Raw genomic sequence first — 9,039 nt, forward strand, 5'->3', positions numbered from 1 at the left:
CAGCCCTCCTCTGCACCCTCGCCGCCTCCTTGCACCCCGACCCACTCCGAGAGCCTCGGCCCTGCCGAGCTCGGTTCGAGGCCCGCTCGGCCACCTGATGCGCGCCACACACGACTCCATTTCTCTTGCTTCAGCTTCTCCCTCGCCTTCCATTCTGAAGCTTCACCTTTCCCCGCCCATCCCCCCGGGCACCGTGAGGCTCCCTTGGGGGACAGGAAGGAAACTCTCCTCGAGCTCCTCTTTCCACCTTGGAGTCCCAGACTACCCATTTCCACCTTGAGAACCCCCTTTTACTCTCCTTAATGACCCTTCTCCAGGCCTCCCCGCCAGAGGCTGTGGCGTGGACACCCCCGTGTAGCCCAAGTCAGCGCACAGGCCCCTGCCTGACAACTCTCCCAATATCTGGGGGAGGCCGATCGGCTCGCCGGATGAAATTGGATTCATTCTCGGAAATCTAAACCCTTTCGCAATCACAGATTTGCTCAGTCCCAACGCATCAGCAAGCGGCCTTCTGTTGTTGCGCTTTTTTTGGCTCAGAATAATGACCGAAGTTTCTTTGTTGGCAGAGTTGTTTTATTTGAACTCTGTCGAGCTACCCTTGGCAGTCTCAATAACCCTGTGCTGTATCCCAGACGAAAGCGGGAGTTTGGAAAGATCCTAAGTTTGGTCCCTTCCTTTCCTGGGTATTTCCGCCGGCTGTTGATGGGCTAACCGTCTGCACAGGAGCAGGCCTTACGGAGGAAGGGCCGTCTCTACCCATTAGAATCGTAATCCGGCCGCCCTCTTCAGTGTCACGGGGTGGGGGGAGGGGAGCGGAAGAAAGGATAGAGAGAAGGGGGAAAAATAATTAAAACCAAGCCCTGCACACATCTGCAACCCAGAGCAGTACTTTTCCATCAAGAGTTCTGTTCGCTTGCACATAATTTACTCCCCCTCTCAACACGCAAGAGATTTGAGAGAATTGGCGTCTTACCTCAGAATTCTAAAAATTTCTGGCACCAACTTCTTCCATCCCTGCCCCCACCCCATCTTCTTAAATCCTTTAAAAGTACATATGAGCGGAATAATCCTTAAATCGGGCCCACACATTTTTTTCCCCCACAGATCTAAATTTAGGGTTAGCTGAAATGGCCCTCACAGATCTTTTGTCAAACCTCTTCCATGTAATCAAGGGGAAATAGGCTTAAACTGAGGGCCCAAGGCCGGAGTTACACTCTACTCATCTTTTGTTTTAAAAGTCTATGGCCAAGATATTTTTAAAAACCAACAAACTTGTGAAATATATTTTCATCTAATGACAGAGAAAGGGTTAATACCTTGCAAGAGTTCATTTTAATTGATAAGAAAATCCAGAAGAGGCTTAGTCAATGAATGGGCAAAAATGGAAATAGGTAGTCCACAGAAGAGGGGATACCAATGGTGCCTAAGCATATGAAAAATGTTCAGTCTTACTGCAATGAAAAATGGAGATACCGCTGTCACATACCACCTTCCTGTCAGAAAGATGCAACAACAACAAAAAAGGATGATCTACAAGGCTGGCCCGAGGGTGACGAGACTCTTGTACACTGTTGGGAGTAGAAATTGATATAATCTTTTGTCATTCATAGAAATACTCTCTATCCATTAATCCCACTTCTAGAAATCTACTCTTTGGTCCAGTTCTTTGACCTCTAGGTATCCATGGCAAGGAAACACTTAGAAATGCAAAGATTTCATTACTAAGATGCTTGTCAGAAAAACTTTTTTTTTTCTTTTTTAAGTAGTGAGCTCTATGCCCAATGTGGGGCTCGAACTCATAACCTCGAGATCCAGAGTTGCCTGTTCTACTGACTGAGCCAGCCAGCCGCCCCAGAAAATCACTTTTAATATGAGAAAATTGGAAACAACCTAAATGTTAAACTTTAAGAAATAGCTAATTAATCCACTTGAAATGTGACAAAACCACAAAATATTATTATGACATGCATGACGTGGGAAAATGCTTATGTCTTAAGAGAGAAAAACAGGCTACAAAACTATGCAGTATGAAAACTCAGCTATATAAAAAAACATGCATTAAAAGGAAGCCTAAATGGAAACATGCTAAAATGTTAACTGTTGTGATTGTTAGTTTCTTCGTACTCTTCTATATTTTCTGCAATGAGCACATGTCACTTTTAGCCTCAGGAGGAAAAAAAAAAAAGATTTATTATTACTTTTGTGAAAAAAATGTAGAAGGGTAATACATGCTCATTGTAACAAACTTAAACAATATGTAAGTGCATAAAAGAAAAAATGAAATTCATTCTCTCTCTCCCAGCTCCCCAGGCAATCTTTAAATGGGGCCCACACATTAGCAGTTTGGTTTATATTCTTGCAGACATGGGACACACACACACACACACACACACACAGATTTTGTTTTACAAAACTGGGGAAATTTAAAAATTATAAATGGTTTACCAGGTTTTTTTTTCTAATGAAGAGAGATACAAAGTAAAAACTAAGAATAAGTCATGAGCTCCCACCCAGATAACACATGTTGAAATTTTTTTAAAGTCATATTTGTTTAAGGTCATAAAATTCAAACTATGGAAAGACACAAAAGGTAAATTAAAGCCCTTCTCTTCAGCCCTGATTCTCTCTCCTCAAAAATAAGCACTTTTGGAAGTGGGGGAAATGCCAAACACAGAAATACAATACTGTATGATATCTCTTATACGTGGAATCTAAAAACAGACACTGAACTCAAAAAAAACAGTGGAATGGTGGTGACCAAGGGCTGGGGGTGGGGGAAGGGGAGAGATGTTGTTTAAGGGTGCATACTAGCAACTAGTAGATAAATGAGTCCTGAAGATCTAATGTACAGTACAGTGATTATAGACAACAAAACTGTATCTTAAACATTAAACTTGCTAAAAGACTGGATACTAATTGTGCCAACCACTAGAAGAAATGATAATTACATGATGAGACAGAGGTGTTAGCTAATGTTACAATAACAATTGTATTACAATATAAATGTATCAAAGGTACACCTGAAACTTACACAATGCTGTATGTTATCTCACTTATGCTTTATTTTATCTTTTTTTTTTTAATTTGAGAGAATGGGGGTGGAGAGCAGAGGGAGAGGGAGAAAGAGACTCTCAAGCAGACTCCCCGCTGAGTCTAGAGTCTGATGTGGGGCTCGATCCCACAACCCTGAGATCATGATCTGAGCTGAAATCAAGAGTCAGACACTTAACCCACTGAGCCACCCAGGCACCGCTATATTTTATCTTTTTTTTTTAAGATTTTTTAATTTATCCATTTGACAGAGAGAGACACAGCGAGAGAGGGAACACAAGCAGGGGGAGTGGGAGAGGGAGAAGCAGGCTTCGTGCAGAGCAGGGAGCCCGATGCGGGGCTCGATCCCAGGACCCTGGGACCATGACCCGAGCCGAAGGCAGACGCCCAACGACTGAGCCACCCAGGCGCCCTATATTTTATCTTAATAAAAAGTGGGGGATATGCCTTTATGTAGGGCTGGGGAATTTATAATTTTCTTCCCCCACACAGAGGGTAGAAAAGTTGTGCAACTTGAAACCCCAAGCAGTGATACAGCTTGAAAATATAAATGCTCTCAAAACATATTTGATATTAAGGTGGGCTCTTAAATAACCCTGGGATGTTGAAATTTTTGAGGAAAAGTATCACCTTCACCTCCCCCCCCACCGCCCCACCCCATTCTGGCTTATAGTCGGTGGAAAGGTCCAGAGTTCTCAAATTCTGTGGAAATTGGAAGGGAGCTCCTGACTAAAAAGCCCTCTCCAGAACATGAGAGTTGCATTATATGTGCTCTTTGGCTTCAAATCAATTTCTAAAGCTTATGTACTAGACCTGAGGGCTACCTATTTCACAAGATATATATTAAGTCTGTTGATGTTTCCAAACTTCCTGCCTCCTTTAAATTATTTTCAAAGGTTTTCAAAAGCTTTTAAAGAAAAATAGGACAATTGGTTGATTAGCTAGAAAATGTGTGGGAAGTAATTCAACTTCACTAGTAATCAAATCTAAAAGAACATAATAACAACGTACCACTTTTCATCATTCAAATTACTGGAGCATTCTGTTTTGCCTTTTGTTTCTTGAAGCTTTTTAAGAATGGTAATTCTTGGTGTTGGCAAGCATACAGCAAAGGCAAGCACTCTGACACAATGCTGGCAAGAGTGAAATTGCTAGAATGAAAGATTCGTTTTGTTCACCGGTGTATTTCAAGCCCCTAGACCATGTCTGCCTCAATAAAGTAGTAGGCACTCAATATAGTTAACTAAATTATATTTTAAGTGAGTATAGACTTTCTAGAAAGCCCTTTTGGCAATATGCAGCAAGAGCCTCAAATTATTCCTAACCTGTGACCAAGGAATTTAACTTCTAGAACTTTTTCTTAGGGAAGTGCTCAGAGATGTGAACAGAGGTTTGTATAGAAAAATCACAGGGGCGCCTCGGTGGCTCACTTGGTGAAGCGTCTGTCTGAGGCTCAGGTCATGATCTCAGGGTCCTGGAATGGAGCCGGAGTCGGGCTCCCTGCTCAGCCCGGGAGTCTGCTTCTCCCTCTCCTCCCCGCTCGTGCTCTCTCTTGCTATCTCTGTCTCTCTCTCTCAAATAAATAAATAAAATCTTAAAAAAAAAAACAGAAAGGAGAAATCACAAAGCATGAGAGATGGTAGCAAAAACTGGAAACCACCTAAGTGTTCAAAGATGCTCCCCATCTCACTCAGAGTAAAAGCCCAAAGGCCTTACAGCAGCTTACAAGGCCCCACGGGATTCAGCGCCCCCCACCCTTACCTTTAGGACTTTAGCACCTCATTTTCCAGTTCCTTCCCTGGTCACTCAACTTCCAGCCACAGCCATCTCCTTGCTGGCCCTGGAACAACCAGGCATGTTTCCAGTTCAGGGACTCTGTACTTGTGATTCCTTTTGCTGGAATGTTCTTGCCCAAATATCCTCATGGATCATCCCTTCACCGCTTTCGAATTTTGAAACATCCTTCCCCGCCTCTCCACCCCCCTTCTTGGCTTTATTTTTCTCCATCGCATTTACTGCTTCCTCAGATATATAATATCCTTTACTCACTTTTTTGGTTGTCTCCTTCAACTTGAATGTGAGCCACACAAGAAGAGACATTTTATTTCCTTCCCTACCGTAGCCCCTGTACTTAGAATAGTGGCTGACGCATAGCAGGTGCTCAGTAAATATTTGTGGACTTGAATTGATTTGAGTATGGAAACCCACTATGTGAAACATACATGCACAGACAAGACATGAAGGAAATACACCTACTAGTTAATGGCAATGGCGCTTCCGCCACCGCCGCAGCCGCCTCGTGGTTCCCGGGCTTCCCAGGGTGGCGGTGTCCCTGTCCACCTGTCTGCACCTGATGTCCGGAGGCCTTTGGAAGGCACGCTGCGCAACGACTCCAACGTGGAGCTGAGCCAGTACCGGGATCCGCCCTTCTGGGGGGACCATGAAGAACAGGAAAAATTACTGAAGAAGAGCTGCACGTTGTATGCTGGAAAACTTTCCTTTTGCACCACGGAAGGGCACACCTATGAACTCTTCAGCAGAAGTGGCGGCATAAAGAAAATTGTGATGGGCCCGGATGTGGGTTCTGCTTTGTGGAGTCCCATTCAAGAGCAGGTGCCGAAAATGCCATGAGGTACAGACATGGAACTTGTCTGGGTGACCGGATCATTCGCACAGACGGGGATGCAGGCTTTAAGGAGGGCGGGCAGTATGGCCGTGGGCCATCTGGGGAGAGCCCCATCATGAAAACTCACTCCTTTGGCCTGTTGAATTTGCGGGGCACTACCCAGGGTCTGCAAAGTTGCCCACTCTTACCAGCCTTTTTTATTTTTTCAAGAAATCTCTACATTCAAGGTGGGGCTCGAACTCACAACCCCGAGATCAAGAGCGGCTAGCTCCAGGGACTAAGCCAGACAGGCGCCCCCACCATGCTTTGTTCAAGGTCTCTACTGAGCTGGAAGCCTTTTCATGGTTTTCCTATTAAGGGACAGAATCCAAAAGGAAGCCTTTAATTCTGTAGTCTTAGAATCTTGGCCATGTGTCAGGTTACCAGAATGATTTTATGTTACCAGGTTGCGTTCGGTGGCAACAGATTTGATCTCTGATGTTGATCTATCAGCCCCCAAACACCACACTTCTTCTAGGAAGATGGAGATTTTAAAAAATTGATAGTAGATTCATGGTCTACATTGGGGCCTGCAGTTATTATTTAAACATTTTTAAGTGTGCAGAAGATAAAATGTAATAAATGGGGTTTTGCTGTGCTGTACAGCTTTGCTCTAAATTAGTAGCTCTTTGACAACTGACTTCGCTTTCTGTTTTGAGTTCTCATCTCTAAAGGCAAACTCAGGAGTCAAGGGAACTTCCTAATTTGTTGGGGCAAAAGTAAGCCTTAGACTGTCCCAGGGGAGACCGCCAGCTTATGTGTTTTATGTATTAGGACTTGAAAAGTATTGACTGTACACATTTTTCAAAAGATGTGTTTTACTTAAAGCTACCAAAAAAGGGTTTATGCATCACACTGATGCATTTTCAGAGTGATCTTAGGAATGGACTGGGTTTCAAAAGAGCTTGAAGATCAAGAGAACACTTAACCAGGACAATCCGAATTGCTTCCCTCAGGAAATGTGTGTCGACCAATTCTCATACTGAAGTCTGTTTCCCGCCCCCCCCCGCCATTCTGCCTACTGAGTTTCAGAGCCTTGTTAGTGAGCTGATGGCCTCTACAGAGAAGGGGGTCTACAAAATTTATTTTGCCTTTGTAAGGCATAAGGTGATTTCTCTAATATATGTGAACTCTTGCTCACTTAAACTGTTCATCTAATACAATTTTCCCTGACATAAGCGAAATTTTTACATCTAGCAGCAGAGCATCTCCCAACTCCCACTAGAGTCTGTGGAAGTTGGGGCTGAAGTATCTCGATGTGAGCACCTTTCCCATTATGGGAAGAATAGGTTCTCTCATTAAGTTCAAGCTGATTATTTGGATTTTTAAAAGCTGTGTCTAGTTGGATGTGTTTAGGAAAGAACCATTTGCAGATGTTTAATGAGGACGTATCCTTCATTTTGAAAATTTCTTTTACAGTGTAGTTTGAATGAATGTATTTTATAATTTTGTAGTAAAACATAACTCAGATTTCTATAGGCCTTAACGCAAACAATGGTTCCTACTTGAATTGTTGGACTGAGTTATCATTGTCTCTGCCCATTACTTCACCTAGAAAGAGGGACATTGGAACTCTTAAAAAGACAAAGTTAATGGGGGCGCCTGGGTGGATCAGTCATTAAGTGTCTGCCTTCGGCTCAGGTCATGATCCCAGGGTGCTGGGATCGAGCCCCGCATGGAGCCCCGCATGGAGCCCCGCATGGAGCCCCGCATGGAGCCCCGCATCGAGCTCCCTGCCCCGCATGGAGCCCCGCATCGAGCTCCCTGCTCCACGGGGAGCCTGCTTCTCCCTCTCTCACTCCCCCTGCTTGTGGGGAGCCTGCTTCTCCCTCTCTCACTCCCCTGCTTGTGTTCCCTCTCTCGCTGTGTCTCTGTCTGTCAAATAAATAAATAAAATATTAAAAAAAAACTAAAAAAAAAGAAAAAGTTAATGACATCTAGTATGTTAACTACGGTAGAATTAAAATTTTTAAAAAGTTAATGACAACTATTTCTGGGTTGTGAGATTATGGATAATTTTGCTTCCTTTTTTGTACAGTGAGCATAAATTACTTTTATTATTGTAAAAAGTAATACAAAGTTCAAACAATGAAAAGGATAAAACCCAAAACTTCAAAGTTGCCAACCATGTCTTACATAGTAGAAATATATGGATTCCAAAACAACCAACCAACCGAGTGTATGGATTCTACATTTTCAATTTCAGAGGTTACAGTAGGCAGCACTTGGTGCTGAGATTTTAAAGAGACCCAAAAGGGGCCTGTCCATTTTTTCACTTGACCTTGAGGACCTCTTGAGACCCTGCTCCGTGCTAGGCTCTGTGGTAGACGTTAAGAATGCAAAGTCTTTGCCCCTCAAGGAAGGAGCTCACTGTCTAGCAACAGGAGACAGACAGTCAAAAGGTTATAGATGCTGTGATCGTGGTCTGCACACGATAAGGAGGAGGTAGAGAAAGGAGGGCTGGAAGGTCTGATCTAGGAAGATTTCATACAGGAGGTGAGTCTGGGCTGAGCTTTAAAAATGTTCACCAAGTGGACAAGGAAGCAATGAGTTTTCTAGGGAAACTAGTGGTTCTCAAACTTTAGTGAGGATCAGAATAATCTGGAGCGGGGGAAGGGTACTTATTAAAACGTCTATTCCTAGGGTCAGCCCCCAAAGATTCTGATCCAGTAGGTCTAAGGTAAAGCCTGAGAATCTGCATCTTTAGTAATAGCTAACATCGTTGGAGCACTTCCTGTGTGCTAGGCAATGTTCTAAGCCCTTTGTATGGAATGACTCATGTCCTCTTTTTTATTGAAATATATTTGATGTGTAATATTGTGTAAATTTCAGGTGTACAACATATGAATGATACATTTATATATTGCAATATGATTGCCATTGTAGTGATAATTAGCGCCTCAGTCACATCACATCATTAGCATTTCTTTTTAGTGGTCGGATAACTCATGTACTCTTCATAAAACACTGCGAGGCAGGTAGTTTGTGGGGCAAACTCTGTGGGGCCACCTCAGTGTCAGAGCTCCCTGTGGGATCGACTGAGGCTGTGTTGTGACTGCTCTCTGGATCCTGCTTCCTTGCCTTACCCTTCAGGTGTAGATCCCAAGAGCACTCTCCCATCAACTTCTGATCAACTAACTCGCCATTGTAGAGTCTGTTTTCCCAGGGAACCTGACTGAAGACTCTAACCTTCCATGATCTGGCCTCAGCCTACCTACCTAGCTTGATTTCTTTCTACTTCTTATCTTACCTTCAACAACTATACTAAAACTAGGAGTGATGTGGCTGACATCACAGCTAAGGTGTGTTGAGTGCTACAGACA

Source organism: Eumetopias jubatus, unplaced genomic scaffold (genome assembly GCF_037043125.1).
Source record: "Eumetopias jubatus isolate StellerSeaLion01/CBP00866 unplaced genomic scaffold, mEumJub1_p1.0 scaffold_11, whole genome shotgun sequence".
Taxonomy (NCBI): domain Eukaryota; kingdom Metazoa; phylum Chordata; class Mammalia; order Carnivora; family Otariidae; genus Eumetopias; species Eumetopias jubatus.